Genomic DNA, 13015 nt, shown 5'->3' on the forward strand with positions numbered 1-13015 from the left:
CAATACCACCAACCAATTTGATCTAGTTGATATTTATAGAATGAAATACCCAACAACAGCAGAATACATATTCTTTTCATAGGGTCACTTTACACATAACAAGATAGACCACATCTTCTTGGGTCATGAAACAAACCTCAACAAATTTCAAAGAGCTGAAGTCACACACTGTGTTTTCTGACAACCATGGAATCAAACTAGGAATCAACAAAAAGACAACAGTAATACTCCCAAAACTTAGAAACTAACACTTCTAAATTCTGCATGGGTCAAATAATGAAAGTACAAAATATAAAAATTTGTGGAACACAGCTAAACTAATGCTGAGAGGGAAGTTTATTAACATTAAGTGTGCACATTAATCAAAAGCAAAACAAACCCAAAACAGGCAGAGGGAATGACATAATAAAAACAACAAAAAACAATGAAATTGAAAACAGAACAATTTCTAAAAATCAATGAAACAGAGTTGGTTCTTAAAACGAGGCCGAGACGGGCGGATCACGAGGTCAGGAGATCGAGACCATCCTGGCTAACAGGGTGAAACCCCGTCTCTACTAAAAATACAAAAAACTAGCCGGGCGAGGTGGCAGGCGCCTGTAGTCCCCAAGCTACTCCAGAGGCTGAGGCAGGAGAATGGCATAAAACCCGGGAGGCGGAGCTTGCAGTGAGCTGAGATTCAGCCACTGCACTCCAGCCCGGGCGAAAGAGCAAGACTCTGTCTCAAAAAAAAAAAAAAAAAAAAAAAAGAGAGAGAACAAACGAGCTACCAATGTAGACTATCAAACGGAGATGATCACTACAGACCCTGCCAACATCAAAAGAAAAAGGAAATACTATAAAAAATTCCAATATAGGTGGGGTGGAGCAAGATGGCCGAATAGGAACAGCTCCAGTCTCCAACTCCCAGCGCCAGCAACACAGAAGACCGGTGATTTCTGCATTTTCAACTGAGGTACTGGGGTCATCTCACTAGGGAGTGCCGGACAATCGGTGCTGGTCAGCTGCTGCAGCCTGACTAGCGAGAGCTGAAGCAGGGCGAGGCATCGCCTCACCTGGAAGCACAAGGGGGAAGGCAATCCGTTTTCCTAGCCAGGGGAACTGAGACACACAACACCTGGAAAATTGGGTAACTCCTACCCCAATACTGCGCTTTAAGCAAACAGGCACACCAGGAGAATATATCCCACACCTGGCCAGGAGGGTCCCACGCCCACAGAGCCTCCCTCACTGCTAACACAGCAGTCTGCGGCAATCTATCTGCAAGGCAGCAGCAAGGCTGGGGTAGGGGCGCCCGCCATTGCTGAGGCTTAAGTAGGTAAACAAAGCCGCTGGGAAGCTCGAACTGGGAGGAGCTCACAGCAGCTCAAGGAAGCCTGCCTGTCGCTGTAGACTCCACCTCTGGGGACAGCACACAGCTGAAGTCCAACAGGGGAAGCAGCGGGGCCGGTGCAGACGCGAACAACTCTGTCTGACAGCTTTGGGGGGAGCCGTGGATCTCCCAACGCGGAGGTTGAGATCTGAGAAGGGACAGACTGCCTGCTCAGGTGGGTCCCTGACCCCTGAGTAGCCTAGCTGGGAGACATCCCCCACTAGGGGCAGTCTGACACCCCACACCTCACAGGGTGGAGTACACCCCTGAGAGGAAGCTTCCAAAGGAAGAATCAGACAGGCACACTCGCTGTTCAGCAATATTCTATCTTCGGCAACCTCTGTTGCTGATACCCAGGCAAACAGGGTCTGGAGTGGACCTCAAGCAATCTCCAATAGACCTATAGCTGAGGGTCCTGACTGTCAGAAGGAAAACTATCAAACAGGAAGGACACCTATACCAAAACCCTATCAGTACGTCACCATCATCAAAGACCAGAGACAGATAAAACCACAAAGATGGGGAAAAAGCAGGGCAGAAAAGCTGGAAATTGAAAAAACAAGAGCGCATCTCCCCCTGCAAAGGAGCAGAGCCCATCGCCAGCAACGGATCAAAGCTGGTCAGAGAATGACTTAGACAAGATGAGAGAAGAAGGCTTCAGTCCATCAAACTTCTCAGAGCTAAAGGAGGAATTACGTACCCAGCGCAAAGAAACTAAAAATCTCGAAAAAAGAGTGGAAAAATTGACAGCTAGACTAATTAATGCAGAGAAGGTCATAAACGAAATGACAGAGATGAAAACCATGACACGAGAAATACGTGACAAATGCACAAGCTTCGGTAACCGACTCGATCAACTGGAAGAAAGAGTATCAGCGATTGAGGATCAAATGAATGAAATGAAGCGAGAAGAGAAACCAAAAGAAAAAAGAAGAAAAAGAAATGAACAAAGCCTGCAAGAAGTATGGGATTATGTAAAAAGACCAAATCTACGTCTGATTGGGGTGCCTGAAAGTGAGGGGGAAAATGGAACCAAGTTGGAAAACACTCTTCAGGATATCATCCAGGAGAACTTCCCCAACCTAGTAGGGCAGGCCAACATTCAAATTCAGGAAATACAGAGAACGCCACAAAGATATTCCTCCAGGAGAGCAACTCCAAGACACATAATTGCCAGATTCACCAAAGTTGAAATGAAGGAAAAAATCTTCAGGGCAGCCAGAGAGAAAGGTCGGGTTACCCACAAAGGGAAGCCCATCAGACTAACAGCACATCTCTCGGCAAAAACTCTACAAGCCAGAAGAGAGTGGGGGCCAATATTCAACGTTCTTAAAGAAAAGAATTTTAAACCCAGAATTTCATATCCAGCCAAACTAAGTTTCATCAGTGAAGGAGAAATAAAATCCTTTACAGATAAGCAAATGCTTAGAGATTTTCTTACCACCAGGCCTGCCTTACAAGAGACCTTGAAGGAAGCCCTAAACATGGAAAGGAACAACCGGTACCAGCCATTGCAAAAACATGCCAAAATGTAAAGATCATTGAGGCTAGGAAGAAACTGCATCAACTAACGAGCAAAATAACCAGTTAATATCATAATGACAGGATCAAGTTCACACATAACAATATTAACCTTAAATGTAAATGGACTAAATGCTCCAATTAAAAGACACAGACTGGCAAACTGGATAAAGAGTCAAGACCCATCAGTCTGCTGTATTCAGGAGACCCATCTCACATGCAGAGACATACATAGGCTCAAAATAAAGGGATGGAGGAAGATCTACCAAGCAAATGGAGAACAAACAAAAGCAGGGGTTGCAATCCTAGTCTCTGATAAAACAGACTTTAAACCATCAAAGATCAAAAGAGACAAAGAAGGCCATTACATAATGGTGAAGGGATCAATTCAACAGGAAGAGCTAACTCTCCTAAATATCTATGCACTCAATACAGGAGCACACAGATTCATAAAGCAAGTCCTTAGAGACTTACAAAGAGACTTAGACTCCCATACAATAATAATGGGAGACTTCAACACTCCACTGTCAACATTAGACAGATCAACGAGACAGAAAGTTAACAAGGATATCCAGGAATTGAACTCATCTCTGCACCAAGCGGACCTAATAGACATCTATAGAACTCTCCACCCCAAATCAACACAATATACATTCTTCTCAGCACCACATCGCACTTATTCCAAAATTGACCACATAATTGGAAGTAAAGCACTCCTCAGAAAATGTACAAGAACAGAAATTATAACAAACTGTCTCTCAGACCACAGTGCAATCAAGCTAGAACTCAGGACTAAGAAACTCAATCAAAACCGCTCAACTACATGGAAACTGAACAACCTGCTCCTGAATGACTACTGGGTACATAACGAAATGAAAGCAGAAATAAAGATGTTCTTTGAAACAATGAGAACAAAGATACAACATACCAGAATCTCTGGGACACATTTAAAGCAGTGTGTACAGGGAAATTATAGCACTAAATGCCCACAAGAGAAAGCAGGAAAGATCTAAAATTGACACTCTAACATCACAATTAAAAGAACTAGAGAGGCAAGAGCAAACACATTCAAAAGCTAGCAGAAGGCAAGAAATAACTAAGATCACAGCAGAACTGAAGGAGATAGAGACACAAAAACCCTCCAAAAATCAATGAATCCAGGAGTTGGTTTTTTGAAAACATCAACAAAATTGACAGACCGCTAGCAAGACTAATAAAGAAGAAAAGAGAGAGGAATCAAATAGATGCAATAAAAATGATAAAGGGGATATCACCACCGACCCCACAGAAATACAAACAACCATCAGAGAATACTATAAACGCCTCTACGCAAATCAACTAGAAAATCTAGAAGAAATGGATAATTTCCTGGACACTTACACTCTCCCAAGACTAAACCAGGAAGAAGTTGAATCCCTGAATAGACCAATAACAGGCTCTGAAATTGAGGCAACAATTAATAGCCTACACACCAAAAAAAGTCCAGGACCAGATGGATTCACAGCTGAATTCTACCAGAGGTACAAGGAGGAGCTGGTACCAGTCCTTCTGAAACTATTCCAATCAATAGAAAAAGAGGGAATCCTCCCTAACTCATTTTATGAGGCCAACATCATCCTGATACCAAAGCCTGGCAGAGACACAACAAAAAAAGAGAATTTTAGACCAAGATCCCTGATGAACATCGATGCAAAAATGCTCAAAAAAATACTGGCAAACCGGATTCAGCAGCACATCAAAAAGCTTATCCACCATGATCAAGTGGGCTTCATCCCTGGGATGCAAGGCTGGTTCAACATTCGCAAATCAATAAACGTAATCCAGCATATAAACAGAACCAAAGACAAGAACCATATGATTATCTCAATAGATGCAGAAAAGGCTTTTGACAAAATTCAACAGCCCTTCATGCTAAAAACGCTCAAAAATTCGGTATTGATGGAACGTACCTCAAAATAATAAGAGCTATTTATGACAAACCCACAGCTAATATCATACTGAATGGGCAAAAACTGGAAAAATTCCCTTTGAAAACTGGCACAAGACAGGGATGCCCTCTCTCACCACTCCTATTCAACATAGTGTTGGAAGTTCTGGCTAGGGCAATCAGGCAAGAGAAAGAAATCAAGGGTATCCAGTTAGGAAAAGAAGAAGTCAAATTGTCCCTGTTTGCAGATGACATGATTGTATATTTAGAAAACCCCATCGTCTCAGCCCAAAATCTCCTTAAGCTGATAAGCAACTTCAGCAAAATCTCAGGATACAAAATTAATGTTCAAAAATCACAAGCATTCTTACACACCAGTAACAGACAAGCAGAGAGCCAAATCAGGAATGAACTTCCATTCACAATTGCTTCAAAGAGAATAAAATACCTAGGAATCCAACTTACAAGGGACGTAAAGGACCTCTTCAAGGAGAACTACAAACCACTGCTCAGTGAAATCAAAGAGGACACAAACAAATGGAAGAACATACCATGCCCATGGATAGGAAGAATCAATATCGTGAAAATGGCCATACTGCCCAAGGTGATTTATAGATTCAATGCCATCCCCATCAAGCTACCAATGACTTTCTTCACAGAATTGGAAAAAACTGCTTTAAAGTTCATATGGAACCAAAACAGAGCCCGCATTGCCAAGACAATCCTAAGTCAAAAGGACAAAGCTGGAGGCGTCACGCTACCTGACTTCAAACTATACTACAAGGCTACAGTAACCAAAACAGCATGGTACTGGTACCAAAACAGAGATATAGACCAATGGAACAGAACAGAGTCCTCAGAAATAATACCACACATCTACAGCCATCTGATCTTTGACAAACCTGAGAGAAACAAGAAATGGGGAAAGGATTCCCTATTCAATAAATGGTGCTGGGAAAATTGGCTAGCCATAAGTAGAAAGCTGAAACTGGATCCTTTCCTTACCCCTTATACGAAGATTAATTCCAGATGGATTCGAGACTTAAATGTTAGACCTAATACCATAAAAACCCTAGAAGAAAATCTAGGTAGTACCATTCAGGACATAGGCATGGGCAAGGACTTCATGTCTAAAACACCAAAAGCAACGGCAGCAAAAGCCAAAATTGACACATGGGATCTAATTAAACTAAAGAGCTTTTGTACAGCAAAAGAAACTACCATCAGAGGGAACAGGCAACCTACAGAATGGAGAACATTTTTGCAACCTACTCATCTGACAAAGGGCTAATATCCAGAATCTACAAAGAACTCAAACAAATATACAAGAAAAAAAAAAAACAACCCCATCAAAAAGTGGGCAAAGGATATGAACTGACATTTCTCAAAAGAAGACATTCATACAGCCAACAGACACATGAAAAAATGCTCATCATCACTCGCCATCAGAGAAATGCAAATCAAAACCACAATGAGATACCATCTCACACCAGTTAGAATGGCAATCATTTAGAAGTCAGGAAACAACAGGTGTTGGAGAGGATGTGGAGAAATAGGAACACTTTTACACTGTTGGTGGGATTGTAAACTAGTTCAACCATTATGGAAAACAGTATGGCAATTCCTCAAGGATCTAGAACTAAATGTACCATACAACCCAGCCATCCCACTACTGGGTATATACCCAAAGGATTATAAATTATTCTACCACAAAGACACATGCACACGTATGTTTATTGCGGCACTATTCACAATAGCAAAGACTTGGAATCAACCCAAATGTCCATCTGTGACAGACTGGATTAAGAAAATGTGGCACATATACACCATGGAATACTATGTAGCCATAAAAAAGGATGAGTTTGCGTCCTTTGTAGGGACATCGATGCAGCTGGAAACCATCATTCTTAGCAAACTATCACAAGAACAGAAAGCCAAACACTGCATGTTCTCACTCATAGGTGGGAACTGAACAATGAGATCACTTGGACTCGGGAAGGGGAACATCACACACTGGGGCCTATCATGGGGAGCCGGGAGGAGGGAGGGATTGCATTGGGGAGTTATACATGATATAAATGATGACTTGATGGGTGCTGACGAGTTGATGGGTGCAGCACACCAACATGGCATAAGTATACATATGTAACAAACCTGCACGTTATGCACATGTACCCTAGAACTTAAAGTATAATAAAAAATAATAATAAATAAATAAATAAATAAAAAATTCCGATATATGTAAATTTGACAACTTAGAAGAAACGGTTCAATACTGCTAAAACAAAAACTACCAAAATTTACTCTATATAAAATAGGTCATTTGAATAGTTCTTTACCTATTAAGAAAATTGAATTCATAATTTTAAACATTCCAAAAGATAAATTTCCTGGCTCAGATGGTTTCATTGGAGAAATCTATTAAACATTTAAAGAATTAACAGTAATTCTACAAAATTTCTTCTAGAAAATAAGAGAAAAAAATGCTTCAGAGTTCATTTTATGAAGCTAGTATTAGTGATACCCAAACCAAAGACAGGAGTTCAAAAAAACAAAACTACAGACCAATATTCTTTATGAATGTAGATGCAAAATTTCCTCACAAAACATTAGCAAGTACAAGTCAACAAAATATAAAAAGATTTTACACTATGGCAAAGTGGTATTTATGCCATTGAGGCAAGGCTGATTCAAAATTTGAAAGTCAACCAGTATAATCCATCATTATCTTTTTTTTTCTAATAATAAAAATCAGGTGATCATCTCAGGAAATGCAGAAAAAGCATTAAGGAAAGTCAACATTCATTGATGATAAAAGTTCTCAGAAAAAGAGAAATAGAGGAGAACTTCTTTACCTTGATAAAGAATATCCATAAAACACCTAGCTAACCTCATTCTTAATGATGAAATATTGAATGTATTCCCCATAACATGAAAAATAAAGTTAAGCTATCTACTCTTATTCAAAATAGTGCTGGAAGTTCTAGCCAGTGCAATAAGGCAAGAAATTAAAAAAATAATAATAAAAAGCATACTAATCAGAAAACAAAACAAAAACAAGAAAAAACAACTTTTGATACTTACAGATAACATGATTGGCTACATAGAAAATCCCAAGGAATCTACAAAAACACTTCTATAACTAATAGGTAACATTCAGCAAGGTCACAAAATACAAAATGAACATACAGAAATCAATCATATTTCTACATACTAGCAATAAGCATATGAACATTGAACTTAACAATATAGTATGACAATCTAATAATAACAAATAATGGAGAAAAAACTCTCTATTCAATAAATTTTGCTGGGATAACTGGCTAGCCATATGCAGAAGACTGAAACTGAACCCCTTCCCTTCACCGTATTAAAAACCAACTGAAAATGGATTAAAGACTTAAAAGTAAGATCTAAAAGTATAAAAACCTTAGAAGAAAAACTAAAGAGCTACTGCAGGGTATCAGCAGAGTAAACAACCTACAGAATGAGAGTAAATATTTGTAAGCTATGCATCTGACAAAGTCTTAATGGCTAGAATCTATAAGAAAAAAAAAGGCAAAAACCAAACAAACCCATCTAAAAATGAGTAAAGGACATAAACAGACACTTCTGAAAAGGAGATATACACATGGCCAACAAGCCTATGAAAAAATATTCAATATCAGTAATCAGAGAAATGCAAATAAAAGCCACAATGAGATACCATCTCACACCAGTCAGAATGGTCGTAATTAAAGTCAAAAAATAGCAGATGTTGGTGAAGTTACAGAAAAGGGCATGCTTAAACACTCTTATTGGTACTGTAAATTAATTCAGTCACTATGGAAAGCAGTTTCAAGATTTTTCAGTGAACTTAAAACACAACTACCATTTGACCTAACAATCCTATTACTGGATATATACCCAAAGGAATATAAATCATTCTACCAAAAAGACACACGAACTCGTATGTTCACTGCAGCACTAGTCACAAGAGCAAAGACATGGGAACAACTTAGATGCCCATCAAGGGTGGACTGGATAAAGAAAATGTGGTAAATATATACCGTGGAATACTACACAGACATAAAAAAATCGTGTCCCTTGAAGCAACATAGATGCAAATGGAGGTCATTATCCTAAGCAAATTAACACTGGAATAGAAAACCAAATACTGCATGTTCTCACTTATAAATGGGAGCTAAAAAATCAGGACACATGGACACAAAGATGGGAACAACAGACAACAGAACCTACTTTAGCGGGGAGAGTGGTAAGTGGATAAAGGTCAAAAAACCTACCTATTGGGTACTGTGCTCAATACTTGAGTGGCTAAATCATTTGCACATCAAACCCCAGTGACATACAATTTACCCATATAATGAACCTGTGCATGTCCCTCATGAATCTAAAATGAAAGTTGAAAAAAAAAATACAAAACACAAACAACAATTGTATGCTAAAGACTACATAATGTTGACGAAGGAAATCAAAGATATAAATAAACAGAGAAATATGTTCACAGACTGGAAGACTCAACATAATAAAGATGTCAATTCTTCCCAAATTTATATACAAGTTTATTAAAATTCCTATCAAAATTTCAGCATAATTTCTTATGTATACAAAATTATTCTAAAATTTATATTGAAAGGCAAAGAACTTGGGTAGTTGAAACAATTTTCATAGAGACCAAGTGGGAGAAATCACTCTATTTGATTTCAAGACGTAAATCCAGCTACAGGTATTAGTGAAGAAATAGGCCACTGATCAGTGAAACAGAATAGAGAATACAGAAATAGACCTATACAAATATGCCCAAACAATATTTGAAAAAAACATAAAACCAACTTATTGGAGGAAGGACAGTCTTTTCAAGAAATGGTAAAGGAGCAACTGGACATCCACGGGCAAAAAAAAATGAACCTTGACCTAAACCTCACATCTTACAGCAAAATTACTAAGAACTGGATCACAACTTTAGGTAGAATGTAAAACCATAAAAATTTCATAAAAAATAGGGGAAAATATTTTGAAATCTACAGTTAGGCAAAGAGTTCTTAAACTTAACACTGAAAAGCTCAATCCATAAAAGGAAAAATTGATAAATTGGACAAAATAAAAACTTTACTCTGTAAAAACCCATATAAAGAAGATAAAAAGACCAGCTACAACGCAGCAGAAAGTATCCGCAAAACACATACTTGACAAAGGACTAGTATCTAGAATATATATATATAACTCTCAAAGCTACAGTAAAAAAGGACAAACAATCCAAATAGAAAATAGGCAAAAGTCACAAACAGACATCTCACTAAAGAGGATAGAAGAATAGCAAATAAGCCTATGAAAAAATGTTCAACATCGTTAACCACTACGGAAATAATTAAAACCACAGTTAGACAGTACTATCACCTATCAGAATGGCTAAAACAAAAAATAGTGAAAACATCAAATGCTTTCAGGATATGAAGAAACAATGTTTCCCACTCAAACATTGCTAGTGGGAACTGAAAATGGTACAACTACTCTGGAGAACAGTCTGGCAGTTTCCTTAAAAAACTAAACATGCAACTGCCATAGGACCTACAATTGTATTCCTGGGCAAATCCTAAGAAATAAAAAGTATAGTCTCATCAAAATCTGTACACAAATGCTTATAGCAGCTTTAGTGACAATAGGCAAAAACTGAAAATAATCTAGATGTCCTCCAATGGGTAAATAAACAAACTGTAGAACAACCACACATTGGACTACTACCCAACAATAAAAAGGAACAAATTACTGGTACATACAGCAACCGGGATGAGGCTCCAGAGAATTATGCTAAGTGAAAAATGCCAGTCCTACAAGGTCATATCCCAAAAGGAATGTGATTTCACTTTTAAAACTTTTTTGAAATGATGAAATAATAGAAATGGAAAACAGATTAAGGTTTGCCAACAGTTAAGGAAGCAACTGGTGGGAGAGGGAAGTAAGTGAATGTGGCTATAAAAGGGTAACTGGAGGAATCCCTGTGGTGATGGATGTGCTCCTCAGCCTAACTGAATGTCAGCACTCTGGCTGTGCTACCATATTGTGGTTTCGTAAGTTGTCACCACTGGGCTAAACTGGTAAAGAGCGTACATACAGGATCTCTTTTTGTTATCTCTTACAACAGTAGTGAATCTATAATTACCTCAAAATAAAAAGTAATTAAATAAAAGCAACTGAGCTTTAACTGTTACAAAGTTGTTTACAAAGTTATAATTTTAAGGTCTAAAATTCTCTGAAAATTACCATAAATTGTGAGATTTATTTTTCTTACTAATCTATGTTTTGAAAATGCTACATAAGAACCCTGTACAATTGAGCTTGCATGACTTAGTAGATATAAATGTCTGAACTTCTTTGAAGAGAATAGGAGTACGCAGTTACATCTTGGTCTCATATTTTACATATTTATTTACAACTTAAACTCAAACTATTTCCCAAAAAAAAACTCATCATATCTTGTCACTATGTAAATCCAAGTTCTTCATGAAAAATTCTACTGATGTGCGTGCTGTGCCTCATGCTACTTCACGTGGCAGCACAGTTTTCTGATGGAGTCTCACTATGGTGAGTGCCTGTGATGAAAACATATAGCTGACTGCTTTAAGAAGTAATGTACCTTTTCCAGTATCAGGGACAGCCTGGAGCTGACATTAGATATAGTCTAAATATTTAATAGCTTCCATTTAAACTTGAATTAGAAATTCATAAAATACAAAACAATGACTATTTTGAGTTATTTTCTAAAATCTAAAAGCAACATTCTTAAAAAAGAATGACTTGACCTCAGAAATGCAAAAGCACTTTCATTACCACAAAAGAATATCAGAGAGCAACTTTGCCCAGTATCTTGGGAAAAAAATACCTTATTCAAGAAAGAAGACACAGATCCTAGGAAACAAATACTACTGCAATGTGAAGGTAGCTAGTTTCAGTCTAGTGATAAATTGAAAACAATGAATACAGACCACCACATTGGAAAGTATTAAAAGAAAAAGATGACTGCACCGAGAAGAAATTAATATTAAACTAACACATTTTCAAGAATAGGCTGAACTATTTTTCACATCAGGGTAAGATTCCTAAGTTGTCATGCTGTGTACACAAATAAATAAGCAGCCTTCCACATATAGGCATATTGTCATTTCAACAATATTCAGTCTCTTTACCAGGAGTAGATTCCATGTCAAGAAATCATCTTCTTTGCTCATCCATAAAAAGCAAATCCTCACCTGTTCAAGTTTTGTCACAAGATTATAGCAACTCATTCCCATCTCCAGGCCCCACTTCTGATTCTGGTTCTCTCACTATTTCTACTACATCTGCAGTTACTTCCTCCACTGACTTCTTGACCCTGAAAGAGTTTGGAAGTGTTGGAATTAAGTTCTCCCAAACTCATGTTAATGTTGACATTCTGACCTCCTCTCATGATTCTTGAATGCTCTTAGTGACATCTAAGTGGTGAATCCTTCCCAGAAGGTATTCAATTGACTCTGCCCAGATTCATCAGAGAAATCACTATCAATTGAAGCTATAGTTTATGAAGTCTACTTCTTAAATATTATGACTTAAAAGTTGAAATTACTCCTTGACCCATGGGCTGCAAAATGGATGTTATGTTAGCACAAAAAGAACATTAATCTCCTGGCACATTTCTGTCAGAGCTCTCAGGTGGCCAGGTGCTTTGTTCAGTAAGCAACAATATTTTAGATTTTTTTTTTTTTTTTTTCCTGAGCAGTACGTCTCAACAGTGGGCTTGAAATATTCAGCAAACAATGCAAATAACAGATGTGCTCTGTTGTTCCATTTCTAGAGCACAGAAATGTGTTCCACCCAGGCTCTGTTGTTCCATTTCTAGAGCACAGGCAGAATAGATATAGCATAATTCTTAAGGGCCCTAAGATTTTCAGAATTGTAAATGAGCACTGATTCAATTTAAAGTCACCCGTAAAAGAGTTGGCCAGTCTTTTGAGGCTCTGAAGCCAACTAATGACTTTTCTCTAGTTATTAAAGTCCTAGATGCATCTTCTTCCAATAGAAGGTCATTTCATCTACAGTGAAAATCTGCTGTAGTGAGCCACCTTCATCAGTGATTTCAGCTAGCTCTTCTGGATAGCTTGCTGCAGCTTCTACAATAGAAACTGCTGTTTCACCTTGCACTTTCATGTTACAGAGATGGC

The 13015-nt window shown here is 38.2% G+C and overlaps 1 pseudogene; it reads right to left on the bottom strand.

The window, feature by feature from the left end:
- The window catches only part of LOC117093530, a 46094-nt pseudogene that overhangs the window by 9688 nt on the left and 23391 nt on the right, over positions 1–13015 (bottom strand).

The sequence above is a fragment of the Trachypithecus francoisi genome, unplaced genomic scaffold, assembly GCF_009764315.1.
Source record: "Trachypithecus francoisi isolate TF-2019V2 unplaced genomic scaffold, Tfra_2.0 Lachesis_group12, whole genome shotgun sequence".
In the NCBI taxonomy this organism is placed as follows: domain Eukaryota; kingdom Metazoa; phylum Chordata; class Mammalia; order Primates; family Cercopithecidae; genus Trachypithecus; species Trachypithecus francoisi.